The sequence below is a fragment of the Saimiri boliviensis genome, chromosome 6 (assembly GCF_048565385.1).
Source record: "Saimiri boliviensis isolate mSaiBol1 chromosome 6, mSaiBol1.pri, whole genome shotgun sequence".
NCBI lineage: Eukaryota > Metazoa > Chordata > Mammalia > Primates > Cebidae > Saimiri > Saimiri boliviensis.
The window spans coordinates 133,799,179-133,815,143 of record NC_133454.1 but is presented as its reverse complement, the minus strand read 5'-3'; the positions used below and the strand labels follow the sequence as shown (position 1 = coordinate 133,815,143).

The 15,965-nt window shown below is 39.7% G+C and overlaps 1 long non-coding RNA gene across 1 annotated transcript in view; it reads right to left on the bottom strand.

Moving 5' to 3' along the window:
* LOC141584930 (uncharacterized) overlaps nt 1–15,965 on the bottom strand; it is a 60,923-nt gene that overhangs the window by 25,497 nt on the left and 19,461 nt on the right. The window contains exon 2 of the long non-coding RNA XR_012518247.1: nt 1,264–5,523. This is a non-coding gene — a long non-coding RNA (uncharacterized LOC141584930). The remainder of the gene's footprint in view (nt 1–1,263; nt 5,524–15,965) is intronic.

Sequence of the window (15,965 nt, the reverse complement as noted above, 5' to 3'; positions counted from 1 at the left end):
CTCACTGGGAACAGAACACTTTTTCTCTCCAAGACCAAATTGCCTAGGTTCGAATCCTAGCTTACTATTCTAAACATTTTGTGTGCAGATATTAATGCGACGGTAATTATTCTGATAATTTTCTCATTGTCGTTGTTAACTTTGGAGCAATTGTTTTTTCAGATCTGTGTAACCGTATTAAACTGAAGCTTCCATATTAATTATGGCAGCAGAATTAGTCAAATGTTTATGTTGTTACACATTTAAGCCCAGAAATTTAAAATACATTTTTAAGAATCAACAGATTTTCATATACTATATTTCTAACCTTAATATGCTAACCTATATTTCTAACCTTTCATAGGCTATATTTCTAAAATTAATAGCATTACAGGTATTTCTAACCTTAATAGCATTACAGGGGTGGGGGGGGCGGGGAAGAAAAAGAAAAAAATGGAAACAGCTCAGCAGCAAAGAAAGGTCAAAGCAGCGTTCAAGCAAACAGACTCAGCCCAAGGCCACAACTGTGGCCCAGGCTCCATAGTGAGTACCACAAGCAGAACACAAGCAGAATGCAGCAAGCAGCAGCCATGTGGGGCCAGGTCCAAATAGCTGTGTGCTGCTCTCCGCAGGTGTTCCGCAGCAAAATTTTGTGAGTTCTTTGTAAACAAGTAACATCCAAAATTGTAATTCTCTGCTAAGGTTTAAGTAACATTTAAATTCTAATAATAATTTCTTTGTTATCTCTGAGATAACTCTTTTTTTTTTTTTTTTTTTTTTTTTTTTTTTGAGACGGAGTTTTGCTCAATACCCAGGCTGGAGTGCAATGGGGCGATCCTGGCTCACCGCAACCTCTGCCTCTTGGGTTCAGGCAATTCTCCTGCCTCAGCCTCCTGAGTAGCTGGGATTACAGGCACGAGCTACCATGCCCAGCTAATGTTTTGTATTTTTAGTAGAGACGGGGTTTCACCATGTTGACCAGGATGGTCTCGATATCTCGACCTCGTGATCCACCCACCTCGGCCTCCCAAAGTGCTGGGATTACAGGCTTGAGCCACCGCGCCCGGCCCAAACTCTTTTAAAATCTGATTTAAGTAAAGCAGTAGCCTCTAAATCGGAAGAAATTACATCTAGCCCATGAATTAGTTAAAAAGCAAGTAGAAGCTAAGCATATAAAATTATACCCTTTAAAGAAAACCTTTAAACCAAATGGAAGTAATATCAGTTAAGTTAAAAAGTAAAACTGTTAAGCCCATTCTCAAAAAGTAAAATGGCGAAACCTACCTGATATTTCCCTGTTGGAAAACTAAAACATTGTTCAAAAAGCAAAGCTTGCTGCTCCAGTGGCTCTATACCGGCCTTCCACAGCAGTAATTGTCTATTCAGGCTGGGATTCAGCAGGCTGGTAAAGACGAAAATTTAGAGGGATAGCAGTTTCCAATTATAATGCACCCTCAAAATGAGCAGGGACAGTTTTAGGTAACATTGAAGCCTTTTCCATTTAAATGCCATTTAAATTTCTAAAGAAACTTAAACAAGCAATCAATAATGCTAATACAAAATGTCATGTTGCTAAGCAGCTTTTTAAAGGGATAGCTCATTTAATGGACTATATTAAGGCTCATGATGGCAATGGAGGAAATTTACATAAGGCTACATTATTAGTGCCAACTATGGCAGGATTGAGGGTAAACAATGGGACTGCTGCATTTCCTGGAGCTTGTTTCCATTCTGGAAAAAAGGAACACACCAAAAGGACTGCAGACAAAATCTAAGAACAGGACCTCAGCTGAGGGTAACAACAAAAAATACTAAACCAGGCATTTGCCCTAAGTGTAAAAAAATAAAGAAAGAAAAACAATTGGGCTAATCAATGTCATTCAAAATTTAATAAGGAAGGGAACCCAATTCCAACTGGGGCCTATCCTGCTTAAGTTACTCTCTTATCTCTGTACAATGTTTGTCCCCTGCCACCAATAAAAGCACAGCAGCAAATCTGTGTAGCGCTCAGAAAGTAAATATTTTACCTGGGGAGCCTCCATGAAAAAATACCAGCAGATGTTTGTAAGCCCTTACCTACAGAAACAGTGGTTTTGCTTTTAGGAAAACCTAGCCTTAATACTAAAGGGATAAAATTTCATACAGAAGCTATTAATAGTAATTTTACAGGGGAAATGCAAATTGTATGTCATTTTCCAATACTTGCAGTGCTAAACCTGAAAAACGCATAGCACAAATCTTACTTTTACCTTACATCAAATTAGGTCAAAGCAAAGATGAAAGAATTGGAGGATTTGAAAGTACAAATTTTGCAGGGCAAAGCTGCATACTGGATATATCAAATTACAAATAAACACCCAGCATGTAAAGTCACTATTCATAGAAAAAAATTTTAAAGGTTTAGTTAATACTAGCACAAATTTCTCAGTTATTTCTGCTCAGCACTCACCCTTTTCTTGGCCTGTATAAAATGCTCACTCTAATATAGTCAGAGTGGGGCAGGCCTCAGAAGTTTATCAAAGCAGTCTTATCTTACCATGTAAAGGGCTGGAGGGACAGCCTGGACCCATTCAGTCTATTGTAATTCAGATTCCTATTAACTTGTGGGGAAGAAACTTATTACAGCAGTGGGGAACCAAAGTCTTAATACCTGAACAATCATATAGCTCCCAAAATCAACAAATAATGGAGGCCATGGGCTATGTGCCTGGAATGGGAATAGAAAAAAATTTACAGGGTCTAAAAGAATCATTAGCAGTTAAGGGACAAAGTTCTCAACATGGTTAGAATATCATTTTTAATGACAGCCATTGTTAAACCTCCAAAACCAATAGCTTGAAAATGGTTAGATAATAAACCAATTTTGATAGAACAATGGCCACGTACAAAAACTGGAGATTTTTTTAAATGTAGTTGCTAAACAATTAGAAAAAGAACATATATTTCCCACATTTTCAGCTTAAAACTGTCCTATTTAATCTAAAAAATAAAAAATGTTAACGGATCTTAGAGCAATTAATGCAGCTATACTACTTTTACCCACTATGATTCAAAAAAATTGTCTACTACTAACTATTATTGATTTGAAGGACTTTTTTTTTTTTTTTTTTTTTACAATTCCTTTGGCAGAAAAGAACTGTAAGCAATTTGCCTTCACTTTTCCTTTTATACTAATCAAAAACCTGCCTAAAAATATTATTGAAAAGTGCTTCCCCAAGGGATGTTAAACAGTTCCACAGTTTGTCAAACTTATGTGGACACAGCTATTAAGCCCACTAGAAAAAAATTTCCTCAGTGTTATATTATTCATTGTATAATATTCTTTGTACTGCACCAAATAAAGAGTTACTTATACAACGCTATAACCATTTAAAAAAAGAAATCCATTCAATGTACTAGGTTAATACTAGCTCCAGATAAAATTCAAACTACAACTCCTTATTTGTATTTGTGCATGTTGGTAAAAACAAACAAACAAACAACAACAACAAAAAAAACACTATGTCACTTCAAAAGGTGTTCATCAGAAGAGATAATTTAAAAACTCTAAATAATTTCCAAAAGTTACTTTGAAATATCAATTAGATAAGACCTACTTTAGCCATTTCAACTTATGCTATGAGTAATTTGTTTTCTATTCCTTGAGAAGATTCCATTCTGCATAGTCCTCAAGAATTAACTTAAAAAGCTAAAATGGAATTGCAAGTAATTGAAGAAAAAAATTCATAAGGCTCAAGTAAGTAAAATTAATCATAACAAGCCTTTAACATTATTAATTTTCCCTATTTAACACTGTCTTACACTCTCTTAGTAATAATCTTTTAGGAGTTATTATTCAAAATCAGGACTTAGTGGAGTGGCTGTTTTTACTTCATAATAGCACTCACACTCTTACTCTGTATTTGGACTGAATTGCAACTTTGACTGGAATGGGGAGGTCTCAAGTTGTAAAAGTGCATGGATTTAATACCATAAGAATAATAGTGCCTCTTACAAAAATTCAAATTCAGCAAGCCTATACTAATAGTGTAACATGGCAAACCTATTTGCCAAGTTTTGTGGGCACTTTAGAAAATCATTATCTAAAAAACAAAATTTTTTCAATTTTTAAAATAAACCAATTGGATTTTATCCAAAATTAGTAAGTCAAATCTCATTGAAAATGCAGAAAATGTTTTTACAGATAAAATCTAATAACAATAAAGCTTCTTATTCAGGATCTAAAAGCAAAGTTATTCAAACTCCTTATACACAATTGGGTCTGGCAGAGGGTCCAGGGAATGGTATAGCCAGAATGGACAACTGGACCTTTGAATCTAGGCCACACATAGGCAGACTAACAAGTGATGGTGCAACCAGCTCAGGCAGCTTTATGTAAGGGCACCTGCTAGTTAGGAACATGCACCCCACCCCAGACCCCAATCCCAGACCACCTGCCTGCACTGGGCATTGTCTCATCTTGGCAGAAAGGTGTGGGGGTGATGATCAGGTAGTATGTCCCTGGGTCTCAAGCCTCAGAAGTTCCTTAGGAACTGGGTAGTCACTGGGCAGGGGAAGGGGCCCAGGGACCCCTTGTGTGCATTTGCCCATGGAATGTGTTCCTACCCCAGCTTCTCAGCCCTCACTAGAAAAGTCCAGGGCTTCCACCTGCTCTATGTTTCCAGCTCTGATCCACTCACCTGGTGACTCTGAAGGCTTCCTGACTCCAGCCTGGGGCCTCCTCTGTTAGATGGGAGTTCCAGGTTTCCTGCAGACAGAGGCCAACCCTTGGAGGTTGAACCTGGACCTCTTTTTTTTTAGACGGAGTCCCACACTGTCAATGGTGCAATCTTGGCTCACTGAAATCTCCACCTCCTGGGTTTAAGTGATTTTCCTGCATCAGTCGCCAGTGTAGCTGGGACTACAGGTGTATGCCACCATATCCAGCTAATTTTTTTGTATTTTTAGGAGAGATGGGGTTTCCCCATATTGGCCAGAAGGGTCTGAATCTCCTGACCTTGTGATCCGCCCGCCTCAGCCTCCCAAAGTGCTGGGATTACAGGCGTGAGCCACCGCTACCGGCCATTAGTTCTTAAAGTATATTTTTTTTCTCTCTCCAGTCTCCCATTTTTACTAAAGAAAAATCATGATATGACCAAATGTCTCTATTATACCTGGACTGAATATTTGTATAAAGTATAGCAAGAATAATTATTTTTACATAGGTTTTCAAAATCGGATTTCATAAAACTTGGTTTCATAAAGTGAATCTCAGATAAGACTTTTTAAAGCTGAGCCCAGCTATGGGTCTGTCCCCTCAAATAACTACATGAGTTGCATAAATTTCTCTTTTGAGGTCACAGGATAACTTGGGTCTCATAAGCCTGTCAGGAAGTGACATTATTTACTTACCACAAGTTACTTACAGGGAATGTGTAGACAAGGTATGAAGCCAGTTTTCCCAAAGGGTTTTTATTGACTCTATACATCAAGTTTGATTCCTTAGGGAAAGCATGCCATTCCAGTCAAAGCCTTGCCAAGATAACTAATTTCTCCAATTGTGACCTGTTGCAGAAGAAAACATTCTTTTGCACTTATGCAAATTATATTTCCATAAGTTAAGAATACTCACAAATAGATTCTAAATTCTGGAGAAAACAGATAAAGAGAAACAAATATGCTCCTAATTTTGTTTACTCAATTGGAGTATATTTTACTCAATTGCTAAAAGCTGTAAATAGCTCAAAATAAGCTTCCTGAACTCTGAAAGACAAAACAAAGGATCAGTAATATTTTAAGCAAAGCCAAAAAGACTACTTCAGTCTATATTAGTTCACTCCATGCAGTTATCTCCTGTTCTGCTTTATATTCTTGAACATTTCAGGTCTCCATGAGAGTCCTGAAAGTTTTTTCTTTATGCTAATGACAAAATTTCCAAAGTTATCAGAAATCTACATTTAAGAGCACCTGTCAATGTCCTATAGCAGATTATAAATCACCTTTCAAAGAGGATTAAAACAAGACAACAAATGTCTGTGGATGACAAAGAAGTCTTAGGATAACATATTTATGCAAATACAGTCCAAGGAAAATGAAACACCATTTCACATTTGGCAATGCTTTCTTTTTTTTCCTGAGATAGAGTTTTGTTCTTGTTGCCCAGACTGGAGTGCAACGCTGCAATCTCTGCTCACTGAAACCTTCACCTCCTGGGTTCAAGTGATTCTCCGGCCTCAGCTTCCTGAGTAGCTGGGATTATAGGTGCTTGCCACAATACCTGGCTAACTTTTAGTATTTTTAGTAGAAATGGGGTTTCACCATATTGGCCAAGCTGATCTCTAACTCCTGACATCAGATGATCCACCCTCCCTCGCCTCCCAAAGTGCTGGGATTACAGATGGGAGCCACTGTATCTGACCTGACAATGCTTTCTGACAATTCTTCCTCTATGGTATTTATACCAAATAAGCCAAATGTCATTTATGTACTTTAGGTGATATAATATCTAAAAGATATGTGTGTAAGAAAAATAAGTAATTTATAATTTGATTTTTACAAGTTTGTCACATATCAAATCCCAGGTTATCTTAAGTCACTCATTAACCAAAGTGATCACTCAAAAATTGTAAAAAGGCAAAAACCTTTACTCATTAATAGAGGGATGACTTCACTTTCCAAATAATATATTTTTTCCCTTTCCTGTTGCTCCAGTTTATTCAAAAGGTCAGACAAAAATCTTTCATTTTTAAAATAATACATGAAAATCTTGTTCACAGGGAAAAGCTAAATCTCACCTTTGTATTAGTGCATTATTCATATCAAACCTAATTTTTTTTTTTTTTTTTTTTTGAGACGGAGTTTCACTCTTGTTAGGCTGGAGTGCAAGGGCATGATCTCAGCTCACTGCAACCTCTGCCTCCTGGGTTCAGGCAATTCTCCTGCCTCAGCCTCCTGAGTAGCTGGGACCACAGGCATATGTCGCCATGACCAGTTAATTTTTTTGTATTTTTAGTAGAGACGGGGTTTCACCATGCTGACCGGGATGGTCTTGATCTCTTGACCTCATGATCCACCCACCTTGGCCTCCCAAAGTACTGGGATTACAGGCTTGAGCCACCGCGCCCAGCCTCAAACCTAATTCTTAATAAAAACTTACTGAACCTCCTTCATGAGAAGAAACTGAAGCACTACAAAGAGGTTTTGAAACTTGGAGTGAATGACAGTATGTTTCAGTAATGCTTCATCTACCCAAGGGTAAACAATCAAATCTCTTCTCGACTGTTATCTAGAGAGGGCATCCAAGATGGCCAATTAGGAGCAGCTCAGGATTGCAGCTCTCAGGAAAAGCATGGAGGGTGAGTGGATGCTGCATTTCCAGATGTATTTTTATTGCCCACAGACCAGGAGATTCCCAAGCGGAGGAGCCCCATGGGTGGCCAGCATGACTGGTTTGGCCCCCGCAGTTGTTTTGGCCTGCATGGCTGTTTTTGCCAGTGCAACGGTTTTGCTGGTGCCCCGGCATGGCGGTTCTCCATACAAAATACACAGGTCTGGATGCCATTTTAGCTGGTGATTGGAGCTCTGGGAAGGCAAAGTCGCCCATTCATCTGATTAAAAAGGGTACTGAAACAGGGAGCCAGGCCAGGAGAGTCTCAGGCAAAAAAGCACCACGAATCTCAGTGCCACTTTCTCAGCTGATGCAGTGGGTCACCACACGGGAAATCACACAGATCCTGGCGCCTTTTCAACAGGTGACTGGAACACCTGGGAGACAGTCGACCCTTAACTAAAAAAAAAAAAAAATTATTTTAAGGGGCTCTGAGGCAGGGAGACAGGTGATCAGGCTCAGCTAGTCCCACCTCCCCCCGCCCCCCCAAAAAAATACAACCCAAAACGCTCTGGATTGAGAGTTTCACAGCAAGCACAGCTGAACCTGGGAAGGTCCAGCTCTGTGGGGGAGGGGTATCTGCCATTACTGAGGCAGTCCACCACTACGGAGGTAGTTTGCCATTCCTGAGGCAGTCCACCATTACAGAGAGAGTCAGCCATTATAGAGGTGGGCCACCAATGCCAAGGAAGTTCTAACTACACCCATAGAAACAGGACTGCAGAGAAGTTCACACGGCAGCTGGGCAGAGCCCACAGCAGCTCAGCGAAGCCTTGGCAGGCAGACAGTGACAAGGCTGCCTCCTCCCTGGGTAGGACAGCCCTGAAAAAAAGCCAGCAGCACAACAGAAACTCATAAATAAAGACCTAACTCCTTGGGACAAAGAACCTGGGAAGAAAAAAAAAGGGTAGGGTTTACGAGTTCTGCTGCAGCAGACTTAAATGTACCTGCCTAGCAGCTCTGAATGAACAGTGGAGCTCACAGCTCAGCACTTGAGTTCCTATAAAGGATAGACTGTCTCCTCAAGCAGCTCCCTGACCCTAGTATATCACAAGAGTCACCTCATAAAGGAGAGATAAGACTGACATCTGGCAAGTATCCTTCTGGGACAAAGATAGCAGAAAAAGAAACTGGCTGTAACCCTTACTGTTCTGCAGCTGCTGCAGGTGACTCCCAGGCAAGCAGGACTTGGAGTGGACCTCAGCAGTCCTACAGCAGAGAAGCCAGACTGTTAGAAGGAAAACTAAGAAACAGAAAGAAATAACTTCATTATCAACAAATGGGACATCCACTCAGAGACCCAATCTGAAAGTCAACAGCTACAAAGACAGCAGGTGGATATATCCACAAAGATGGGAAGAAGCCAGTGCAAAAAGGATGAAAACACCCAAAACCAGAATGCCTCTCCTCCTACAAAGGATCACAACTCCTCACCAGCAAGGGATCAAGGCTGGATGAGGAGAATACATATGATGAATTGACAGAATCAGGCTTCAGAAGGTGGGCAATTAGAAAGTTCTGTGAGCTAAAAGAACATGTTCTAACTCAATGCAAAGAAACTAAGAACTTTGAAAAAAGATTTGATGAAATGCTAACAAGAATAAACAACTTAGAAAGGAATATAAGTGAATAGATGGAGCTGAAAAACACAACAAGAGAATTTCACGAAGCATACACAGGTTTCAACAGTCGAATTGACCAAGCAGAAGAAAGGATATCAGAGGTTGAAGATCAACTCAAAGAAATAAAATGAGAAGACAAGATTAGAGAAAAAAGGGTAGAAAGGAATGAACAAAGTCTCCAAAAAATATGGGACTATGTGAAAAGACCTAATCTACATTTGATAGGTGTACCTGAATGTGATGGAGAGAATGAATCCAAGCTGGAAAATACTCTTCAGGATATTATCCAGGAAAACTTCCCCAACCTAGCAAGGCAGGCCAATATCCAAATCCAGGAAATATAGAACACCACAAAGATATTCCTCAAGAAGAGCAACCCCAAGGCACATAATCATCAGATTCACAAGGGCTGAAATGAAGGGGAAAATGCTAAGGGCAGCCAGAGAGAAAGGTCGGGTTACCCACAAAGGGAAGCCCATCAGACTCACAGCAGATCTCTCAGCAGAAACCATACAAGCCAGAAGAGAGTTGGGGCCAATATTCAACATCCTTAAAGAAAAGAACTTTCAACCCAGAATTTGATATCCAGCCAAACTAAGCTTCATGAGCGAAGAAAAAATAAAATCCTTTGTGAACAAGCAAGTACTCAGAGATTTCATCACCACCAGGCCTGCTTTACAAGAGGTCCTGAAGGAGGCACTGAACATAGAAAAGAACAACCAGTACCAGCCACTCCAAAAACATACCAAAGGGTAAAGAGCATCAACACAATGAAGAATCTGCATCAACTAACAGGCAAAACAGCCAGCTAGCATCAAAATGGCAGGATCAAATTCACACATAACAATATTAACCCTAAATGTAAATGGGCTAAATGCTCCAATCAAAAGACACAGACTGGTAAACTGGATAAAAAACCAAAACCAATTGGTGTGCTGTATCCAGGAAACCAATCTCATATGTAAGGATACACAAAGTCTCAAAATAAAGGGACAGCAGAATATTTACCAAGCAAATGGAGAGCAAAAAAAAAAAAAAAAAAAAAAAAAAAAAAAAAAAAAAAAAAAGATAAAATAGGCTTTAAACCAACAAAGATCAAAAGAGACAAAGAAGGACATTATATAATGGTAAAAGGATCAATGCAACAAGAAGAGCTAATGATCCTAAATATATATGCACCCAATACAGGAGCACCCAGATACATAAGGCAAGTTGTTAATGACTTACAAGGAGACTTAGACTTCCACACTATAATAGTGGGAGACTTTAAGACCCCATTGTCAATATTAGACAGATCAATGAGACAGAAAATTAATAAGGATATCCAGGACTTGAACTCAGACCTGGACCAAGCAAACCTAATAGACGTTTACAGAATGCTCCACCCCAAATCCAAAAAATATACATTCTTCTCAGCAACACATTGCACCTACTCTAAAATTGACCAAATAATCGGAAGTAAATCACCCTCAGCAAATGCAAAAGAACAGAAATCATAACAAACAGTCTTTCAGATCACAGTGCAATCAGGTTAGAACCCAGAATGCAGAAACTAACAGAACTACACAGCTTCATGGAAACTGAACAACTGGCTCTTGAATGTTGACTGGATAAACAATGAAATGAAGGCAGAAATAAAAATGTTCTTTGAAACCAATGAGAACAAAGACACAACATACCAGAATCTCTGGAACACATTTAAAGCAGTCTCTAGAGGAAAATATATAGCAATAAGTGCCCATATGAGAAGCAAGGAGAGATCTAAAATTGACACCCTATAGTCAAAATTGAAAAAGCTGGAGGAGCAAGCTCAAAAAAAAAAACTCAAAACCTAGCAGAAGACAAGAAATAACTAAGATCAGAGCAGAACCGAAGGAGATAGAGACACAAAAAACCTTTCATAAAATCAACAAATTTAGGAGTTGGTTTCTCAAAAACATCAGCAAAATAGACCACTAGCCGGATTAATAAAAAAGAAGAGAGAATAATCAAATAAATTCAATAACAAACGATAAAGGGGATATTATCACAGATTCCAAAGAAATACAAACCATCATCAGAGATTATTACAAAGAACTCTATGCACAAAAACTAGTAAACCTGAAAGAAATGGATAAATTCCTGGACACTTGCATCATCCCAAGCCTAAAGCAGGAAGAAGTCAAAACCCTGAAGAGACCAATAACAAGATCTGAAGTTGAAGCAGCAATTAAGAGCCTACAACCCCAAAAAAGTCCAGGTCCAGATGGATTCACAGCTGAATTCTATCAGACATACAAAGAGGAGCTGGTATCTAATTCCTTCTGAAACTATTCTAAGCTATGCAAAAAGAGGGAATCCTTCCCAAATCATTTTATGAGATCAACAACATCCTGATACAAAAACCCAGCAGAGACTCAGCAAGAAAAGAAAACTTCATGTAATTCCAGCACTTTGGGAGGCCGAGGCGGGTGGATCACGAGGTCAAGAGATTGAGACCATCCTGATCAACATAGTGAAACCCCGTCTCTACTAAAAATACAAAAAATAAGCTGGGCATGGTGGCACATGCCTGTAATCCCAGCTACTCAGGAGGCTGAGGCAGGAGAATTGCCTGAACCCGGGAGGCAGAGGTTGCAGTGAGCCGAGATCGCACCATTGCACTCCAGCCTGGGTAACAAGAGCGAAACTCTGTCTCAAAAAAAAAAAAAAAAGAAAAGAAAGAAAACTTCAGGCCAATATCCATGATGAACATAGATGCAAAAATCTTCAATAAAATACTAGCAAACCAATTGCAACAGCACATCAAAAAGCTTATCTGGCCGGGCGCGGTGGCTCAAGCCTGTAATCCCAGCACTTTGGGAGGCCAAGGCGGATGGATCACGAAGTCAAGAGATCGAGACCATCCTGGTCATCATGGTGAAACCCCGTCTCTATTAAAAATACAAAAAATTAGCTGGGCATGGTGGCGCGTGCCTGTAATCCCAGCTACTCAGGAGACTGAGGCAGGAGAATTGCCTGAACCCAGGAGGCGGAGGTTGTGGTGAGCCGAGATCGTGCCATTGCATTCCAGCCTGGGTAACAAGGGCGAAAACTCCGTCTCAAAAAAAAAAAAAAAAAAAAAAAAGCTTATCCACCACGATCAAGTAGTATTCATCCTGGGGATGCAAGGCTGATTCAATATATGCAAGTCTATAAACATAATTTACCACATAAACAGAACCAAGACAAAAACCACATGATTATCTCAATTGATGCAGAAAAGGCCTTTAACAAAATTCAACAGGCCTTTATGCTAAAAACCCTGAATAAATTGGGTATTGATGGAATGTATCTCAAAATAGTAAAAGCTATTGATGACAAACCAACAGCCAATATCATACTGAATGAGCAAAAACTGGAAGCATTCCCTTTGAAATTTGGCACTAGACAAGGATGCCCTCTCTCACCACTCCTATTCAATATAGTATTGGAAGTTCTAGCCAGAGCAATCAGGCAAGAAAAAGAAATAAAGTGTATTCAACTAGGAAAGGAAGAAGTCAAATTGTCTCTATTTGCAGATGACATGATTGTGTATCTAGAGGACCCCATCATCTCAGCCCAAAATCTCCTGAAACTGATAAGCAACTTCAGCAAAATCTCAGGAAACAAAATCAATGTGCATAAATCACGAACATTCCTATACACCAATAACAGACTGAAAGAGAGCCAAATCAAGAATGAACTGCCATGCACAATTGCTACAAAGAGAATAAAATACCTAGGAATACAACTAACGAGGAACATAAAGGACCTCTTCAAGGAGAACTACAAGCCACTGCTCAATGAAATAAGAGAAGACACAAACAGATAGAGAACCATTTCATGTTCATGGTTAGGAAGAATCAACATCGTGAAAATGGCCATACTGCCCAAAGTAATTTACAGATTCAATGCTATCCCCATCAAGCTACCAGTGACCTTCTTCACAGAACTGGAAAAAACCACCTTAAACTTCACATGGAACCAAAAGAGAGCTGGCATAGCCAAGTCAATTCTAAGCACAAAGAACAAAGCAGGAGGTATCACAGTACCGGACTTCAAACTGTACTACAAGGCTATAGTAATCAAAACAGCATGGTACTGGTACCAAAACAGAGATATAGAACAATGGAACAGAACAGAGGCCTCGGAGGCAACACAACATATCTACAACCATCCGATCTTTGACAAACCTGACAAAAACAAGCAATGGGGAAAAGATTCCCTGTTTAATAAATGGTATTGGGAAAACTGGCTAGCCATGTGCAGAAAGCAGAAACTGGACCCCTTCCTGACACCTTACACTAATAATAACTCGAGATGGATTAAAGACTTAAACAGAAGACCTCATACCATAAAAACTGTAGAAGAAAATCCAGGCAAAACCATCCAGGACATAGGCGTAGGCAAGGACTTCATGACCAAAACACCAAAAGCATTGGCAACAGAAACTAAAACAGATAAATGGGACCTAATCAAACTCCACAGCTTCTGCACGGCAAAAGAAACAGTCATTAGAGTGAATTGGCAACCAACAGAATGGGAAAAAATTTTTGCAATCTACCCATCTGACAAAGGGCTAATATCCAGAATCTACAAAGAACTAAAACAGATTCACAAGAAAAAAACAAGCCCATTCAAAAGTGGGTAAATGATATGAACAGACTCTTTTCAAAAGAAGATGTACAGGAGGCCAACAAATGAAAAAATGCTCATCATCACTGGTCATTAGAGAAATGTAAATCAAAACTACATTGAGATACCATCTCATGCCAGTTAGAATGGCGATCATTAGAAAATCTGGAGACAACAGATGCTGGAGAGGATGTTGAGAAATAGGAACACTTTGACACTGTTGGTGGGAGTGTAAACTAGTTCAACCACTGTGGAAGACAGTGTGGCGATTCCTCAAGGACCTAGACATAGAAATTCCATTTGACCCAGCAATCCCATTACTGGGTATATAGGCAAAGGATCATAAATCATTCTACTATAAGTACACATGCACACGAATGTTCATTGCAGCACTGTTTACAATAGCAAAGACCTGGAACCAACCCAAATGCCCATCGATGATAAACTGGACAGGGAAAATGTGGCACATATACACCATGGAATATTATGCAGCCATCAAAAAAGATGAGTTCGTGTCCTTTGTAGGGACATGGATGAACCTGGAAACCATCATTCTCAGCAAACTGACACAAGAGCAGAAAGTCAAACACCGCAAGTTCTCACTCATAGGCAGGTGTTGAACAATGAGAACACATGGACACAGGGAGGGCAGCATTACACACTGGGGCCTGTCGGGGGGAAAAGGGGAGGGACAGCGTAGGGTGGGGAATTGGGGAGAGATAGCATGGGGAGAAATGCCAGATATAGGTGATAGGGAGGAAGGCAGCAAATCACACTCCCACGTGTGTACCTATGCAACAATATTGCATGTTCTTCACATGTACCCCAAAAGCTAAAATGCAATAAAATTTTTAAAAAATCTGGAGACTACAGATGCTGGAGAGGATGTGGAGAAATAGGAACACTTTTACACTGTTGGTGGGAGTGTCAATTATTTCAACCATTGTGGAAGACAGTGTGGTGATTCCTCAAGGACCTAGAAATAGAAATTTCATTTGATTCAGCAATCCCGTTACCACGTATACATCCAAAGGATTATAAATCGTTCTACTATAAGAACACATGCACACCGATGTTCATTTCAGCACTGCTTACAATAGCAAAGACCTGGAACCAACCCAAACACCCATCGATGATAGACTGAACAAAGAAAATGTGGCACATATACACCATGGAATACTATGCTGCCATTAAAAATGATGAGTTCGTGTTTTTTGCAGGGACATGGATGAACCTGGAAAACATAATTCTCAGCAAGCTGACACAAGAACAAAAAATCAAACACCACCTGTTCTCATTCATAGGCAGGTGTTGAACAATGAGAGCACATGGACACAGGGAGGGAAGCATCACATACTGGGGTCTGTCAGGGCAAATAGAGGAGGGACAGTAGGGATTGGGGAGTTGGGAGGGATAGCATGGGGAGAAATGTCAGATATAGGTGATGGGGAGGAAGGCAGTAAATCACACTGCCATGTGTGTACCTATGCAACAATCTTGCATGTTCTTCTCATGTACCCCAAAAACTAAAATGCAATAAAAAAAAAAAGAAAAAAAAATTTCTCTAAAAGTCCTACTAAAAATAATGTCTCGTTTGTGGAGTTTATCAAAAAGGAAGACTAAAACATTGGATTCTCATCCACCTTAGAACAGAATAGAACTTCTTCAATGTCGTGGACCATCCGGGACGGGTAGGCATGTCTGCCCGGGGGTCTCTCGACCTGCAAGAGGGTCCCAATACCTGGAAGAGGGAGGGCGCCTGGAAAAATAATAAAGACAGAGAGAAAAAGCGAGGCGTCTGGAGGGCTGATAGGCTGTGCCTAAACAGCAAATTTTATTTTTCAAAGGCCAGGAATAAATACACTTTCTTGGCTCTGGTTTACCTCATAGTAAGAGGAAATGCAAATGTATGCCTCACATGGCCTATACAATAGAGAAGTCAGATACACAATCAGTGGTGGTAAAAAGTAACAAAATTTTCTACAATCACAAAGTTTGTTTCCAAACATTATTCACAAAGCTTGTTTATATCCAAACACTGTTCAGAAGGCTTGTTTATATCCAAACATTATTCACAAGGCTTGTTTATATCCAAACATTATTCCTCCTGGCTGCAGGTATCTCTGGTTTGACCTTGCTTTAGAACTGAACCGTGAAAAGGTTTTTTGGTTTTGCTCATCAGAATATCTTTTAATCAGATTCTCCTTTGTCTACTCCTGACTCAACTTAACTCAACTTCCCCATTCAGGAATCTCTGAGTTAGGAATCAAAGCCATCCCTTATGGTGGCATTTTGCTTTGCAAATATCGACAGTTAAACCATTATCTAGGGTACAAGGCAGTTAGGTAAGGTTTAAGGCTTAT